We start from the raw sequence: 6,243 nt of genomic DNA on the forward strand, positions 1-6,243 counted from the left end.
TTTTGTCATCTATGCTACACATAGCTCTTTCCAATCCCTTCCACCAACCAAGCTGAAAATGTCAAAGCAAAGTCTTATAATATCATCCTTATCAATTTTTGCCCTAACCATTATCCCAATGAAGGAACCAATGACAAAACCATTGGTCCTCCATTTTGCTGAGTAGTTCAAGACTTCTTCACCCAAAGCTCTGATCACTGCAAATCGTATCATGTCATCTGAAGTTCTCAATAGTTGACTCCACTGTTTAGGCTTGACTTTACCTAAAAAGTCAATGGTTTGGGCTTTAATCAATTGGAATATGTGGATATTGGTTTCCATCTTAGTCAATCTGGGGCTATAGAATGAAAATTCCTACCAAGGAATTAGAAGAAGAAAGACCTAAAACCAGACGCCCTTTCTTCCTGCCTTTCTCCCTGCTATAATCGAGGGAGGTACATTGTTAATTTGAAATGAGTGCTTAAAATCAGCCATAATCACATACTGGCATGACAACTACTCATCGCCCCTCACATGTGGGAATATTGCCCAGTATCGTACCTGGCCATAATGAATTCATAGCTCACATTGCAAACTGAGATCATGGAGTCCTATCTCAATCTTGTAATAATGGAAGGCAATCAAAACTCTGAGAGCGCATATTTAAACCATTAGAAGTAAATCCTAAACCATTGCCAAAGATCTGGAGGCAAAATATAACAGCAAATGGGTCCAAAAAAGGATTAAAATGTTTTCCTATTTGTACAGTAATATGTAAAATGAGTATAATAGTTTAATTAATTCCTTGATGAGAATCTAAAGCACTATAAGAATGATTAATTTAGTTAACATATCCATAAATGTCTATATTTTATTCTTTATTATTTATTAATTTTTTATTTTTAGTTCTATTTGGTTCTAATTTATAGAAAATAATTTATTAAATTTTATTTTGTTTTAATAAAGGAAATTTTATAATTTTTATTTGATTTGAATTGGTTTGAATTTGATTATTTTATTATATTATATATATATACATATATACATACATATATATACATACATATATATATATATACATATACATACATACATACATATATATACATACATATATATACATATACATACATATATATACATATATATACATATATATACATACATACATATATATATACATATATATACATACATACATATATATAAATACATACATACATACATACATACATATATATATATATATATATATATATATATATATATATATAGAGAGAGAGAGAGAGAGAGAGAGAGAGAGAGAGAGAGAGAGAGCGAGTGAGCTAACTATAAAATATATGAATGATATTATATCTCTGATTAATTGATTATTAATGATTTTAAAATATATATAATAAGTGTTTAGTTACCTAATTATATTAAACATAATTACGAAGAGTTTAGATAAGTTAAATAATAGGGCTTTAATATAAAACATTATACATTTAAATTTTAAAACTATTGAAAAATAATAATTGCTATTTAATATAATAATTTTAAAGTCTTTGTAAGAATTTAATTATAATTTTATATAACTTCTATATATTAGATTATAAATTAGTTTAATTTTAAAATATAAATTAAACAAAAAAACATTAGTTGAATTTTTAAACTAATCTTAAAATTTTATAGGACTCAATACTGGATTTCTATATTTATAAATAGGTATTTAAAACTTTACACTATTTTAACAGACAAATATTGTGGTTTGTAGCATTTCTAAGTTAATCTTAATTAAAAACCACAATTGTTTCTCCGTCTGTGCCCTTGTTAGCAAGTCCATCCGACAACGAGTTACCTTCTTAGAAGATGTGACCAATATGGATTTCTTCAAAATTTTCCAATAGTATTAGCACTTCTTGGAGTTTTGAGTTCAGGACCCAATTAGGGGTCTTTCTTTGTCTAATAGTGTTAAGGATAACCTAAGAGTTGCCTTCGATGAAGACTCTAGGTAGTCCTAATTTATGACAAAGTTGTAGACCTTTCTCAAGTGCTTCTAGCTCTACCATGTTATTAGACGTGGGAGGAATAGGGGAGGCTAACTAGGCTACCCAACGACCATCCTCATCGTTAATGATACAACCTACACCAACTACTCCAGGGTTACCTCTAGTGGCACCATCAAAATTCAATTTATGCCATCCTGGCGGAGGAGGGGTCCATTTACACTTAGCCCTTGCCTCCTTATTATTGGTTGAATATACCAAAGGTGGGTTGAGGATGCTAGACCAGTGTTTTTTCATGAGTCCATCCCAGAATGAGAAGGAGCCTTCTTCATGAGGAGTTTTCCTGAGATTAGCGTTTAAGACTTCCACTTTTGAAGCTTCTAATTTGAGCAAGAATCTGTCCAAAGTCGGCTTCTTATCTTTAAAAATGCGATGATTTCTTTCCTTCCATAACTCCTAGACTATTAAGGATGGGAAAATATTCCATAATTTGCAATAGACCCCACAGACCAAATCCGTGGGCCAAGAGCAAAGGAGCCCCTTAAGGGAGTTCTAAAGAGGGGTTGACCATTCAAGACGAGTCTTGAGCCATTCCCAGCAATTAAGAGCGAAAGGGCAATTGAGGAATAGATGATCTACATCTTCATTGCTATGATTACACATGATACACCAATTGGGGCCAACAATGCCAAATCTCAATAATCTGTCTGTAGTCAACACTCTATTTTGAAGAACTAGCCATAAGAAGAAGCCAACCTTGGGGAGACATGCGGCATCCCAACATAACTTTTAAGGGATCTCTACTAAATTCTAATGCTGCGAGTGGATGATAGCCTTATAACCTTGTTTAAAACTATAAATTCCATCCTTTGGTCTAGCCCAAATAAGACTATTCGACTTTTCAGATTGCTTAATGTTTCTATTAGAAATAATCTTATCGTAAGCTTCAGCTGAATCCGGATCAAGGTCTAGTCCATCCAAAGAGCACCATCTCCATCGAAGAACCCCATGTGAAACCTCCTTGATCTTGTAGTCCTCGACCTTACTTCCCCACAAAGATGTCAGCATAACTTTAAGAGAATCAATGGTGGAGGATGTTTGTATTGGGGGATGTCCATCCCACGAATCCTCCCAAAACAAGGCTTTATCTCCTACTGCAACATCCCAAGTAAGATATTTACTAATAATTTTCCAACACTTCGACATGAAATTCCAGCATTCTGATCCTTTAGGCAGATTTTTCATTCTAAATATCGACTCTAGATCAGACGGGTTCAAGTATTTATAATATAAGATCTTAGCCCATTTATGATCATGTTCTTGATATAACCTCCAAACAAGTTTTTCTCCCAAAGCCTCATTTTTCCACTGTGGCTTCTTGATCCCTAAACCCCCGCATTCTTTTGGTTTACATAAATTGTCCCATTTAATAAGGGCAAGTTTCTTATCATCTTCTTTATCCTTCCAAAGAAAATTCTTAAGTTTGAATTCAAATAGCTTGGACATCCATTTGGATAGAGACGGGCATGCCATAGGGATGATTGGAATGGCTGAAAGGACCGAACTGATCTTGGTAATCTTACCAGCCTTCGAGAGCCATATGTTTTTCCAGCTTCCAATCTGCTTGTCTACCTTTCCAATCATCTCTTGCCAAACTCTACTATATTTCAAATTCTTATCCAAGGAAATACCTAGGTACTTGCAAGCGAATAATCCCTTTTTATATCCCATAATCCAACATAAAATGGTATCATTTGTGTATTGTTGGTGGGTAATGTTGGGGAGATTTCTGGTAACAGAGATTCCAAAAATCTTGCATCTCATATATGCATCGGAGACAACTCTACCAAAGTCCTTAGCCATAAGGATGAAAAGAAAGGGAGATAAGGGATCTCCCTGTCTAATACCCCTGGAAATTTTGAAAAAACCTTCAGGCATTCCATTAATAAGAATAGAAATCTTCAGGGTTGAAATAAACTTGAAAATGAGATTAACCCATTGATGGGAAAAGCCAAAAGCTTCTAAGACCTTGCATAGAAATCGCCAATCAACCATATCATAAGCCTTTTGTATGTCTAGCTTCATAAACATACATGCTTCTTCGTCTATGGAAGCAGAATGAATAGTTTCTTGAATTATAAGTATACCATCCAAGATAGATCTCCCTGGAATAAAACCTGTTTGTTCTTTAGAGATCAACTTTTCCATAAGTACCTTGAGCCTGTTAGCCAAGATCTTTGAAATTTTTTTATATATGGTATTACACGGTGCTATAGGATGAAAGTCACCAGGATGTTCTAGCACATCATTCTTAGGGATCAAGGTAAAGAAGGAATAATTAATTTCAGCCAGCAAGGAACCACTATTTCTTGAGGCCTCAATTGCTCCCCATAAATCTTCCCCTAAAATGTCCCAGCATTTTTGGAAAAAAAAATCTCGAAAACCATCAGGCCCAGGGGATTTATCTAGGCTCATATTAAATACCACTGTCCGAACCTCCTCCAAGGTTATTGGTCGGTTAAGGTTTCTGTTGTCTTCTGTTGTAACCAATTTAGGAATAACTTTAAGCATTCGAGACTGGGCCTCCCTATTAGATCCTTCATAATTTTTGAGTAAATTTTCAAAATGTGTTACTAGCATATTTTCTATTTCTTGTGGATTTTTTATGCGCAAGCCTAATGTAGTAGTAATACTAGTAATTTTCTGTAGAGAACGGTTATGAATGGTAGAGTTATGAAAAATATTTGTATTCCTATCTCCCTCATCCAACCATTTCTCCCTAGATTTCTGTCTCCAAAATGTCTCTTCTTTAGAAAGGATAACTTCTTGTTTCATAAGAAGTTCTTTTTCCAAGAGATATTTCTTATAGTTCATGCCATACCTTATAATATCTTGATTTAGATTTTTAAGCTTTGCTTCATTCTCCAGTTTCTCTCTGAAAATGTTGTTGAAGTGTACTCTATTCCACTTTAAAATGTTTTCTTTCAGCAACTTGAGTTTAGAGATAAGAATAAACATTTTACAGCCCTCAAAGTTTGCTTGGGTCCACCATGTCTTAACAAGTTCAAGAAATTTCAGATCATGAAACCACATCTTTTCACACTTGAATGGGTTTCTAGTAGGTTTAGATGGTTCAGAAATTTCCATACATACCGAAAAATGGTTTGATCCTGAGAAAGGCAAAATAGAGGACTGGAAATCCTTGTTAAATGAAGAGAGCTTACCTACTATAAAGAATCTGTCAAGCTTTTCTACAATATAAGCATTATCCTTTCTTTTATTATTCCACGTAAATATACCATTACTAGACAAAATTTCTAGTAGATGTTTATCAATCCATAGCTTAAAATCTAAAGATGAAGATGTTAGATGCTGTTAGCCACCTAATTTTTCATCCAAACTTATAATAGTGTTTAAATCCCCTCCTAATATAATTGGATTATCTTTGTACTCTAGTAGAACCATACTTAATTCATCCCACATGACCTTTTTCCCTATTAAGCTATTAGGCCTATACACATTGATCAGAGTAAATTTTGTGACTGATTTTAGGCTCTAAACACTGACACACATCCAATAGTTGCTATTCGCTAGTAAATTCAAAGTTACTTTCTTCAAGTTCCATATAATTCCTAAGCCACCAGAAGCGCCTATTGCTTCTAAGAAGACTGAATCCCAAAGACCTAACATCCTACTTAATTTGATGCCTTCTATCTGATTTAATTTAGTTTCTTTTATTAAAATTATATCTGAATTAAAACTTTTTAGGTGTTGTTTGATTAGTCTTTTTTTGCTAGGGGCATTTAGTCCCCTAGCATTCCAAGTAGTAATCCTCATGGTTCCTTGGGAAGGCACTTCCCCTTCCCCGTATTTAGAAGCTCATCAATTTTCCTCTATTCCCTAGCAAGACCCTCTATCTCTCATAACTCCTTCAGAGATTTCCTACCCCTTTTTCCTTTAGGCTTACCATAATTTGCAGAGATCAGGCCTTCCTGATTCATATGAAGTTCGAGCACTTGCTGATAAACATCTGGATCTTGTGTTGTGGGTGAAATGAAATCTTCTGTACTTTCAAACTCTTCAAACTCTAATTCCTTACAAATCTTGTCCTCGAGATCATCCTTCTCTATATTGTTATGTTCTGATCCTAAAAAAATTTCCATTCTTGGCCTATCTTTTCCCTAACATATTTTTATCCTGGTCCCAATCTGTATGTCCTGCTTCCTTATACTATCTTCCCTCTCAATTTTTAAAATATCCCTTTGGAGGTCCTCAA

The sequence above is a fragment of the Cupressus sempervirens genome, chromosome 5, assembly GCF_028749045.1.
Source record: "Cupressus sempervirens isolate cs-2001-9-10 chromosome 5, ASM2874904v1, whole genome shotgun sequence".
NCBI classification, from domain to species: domain Eukaryota; kingdom Viridiplantae; phylum Streptophyta; class Pinopsida; order Cupressales; family Cupressaceae; genus Cupressus; species Cupressus sempervirens.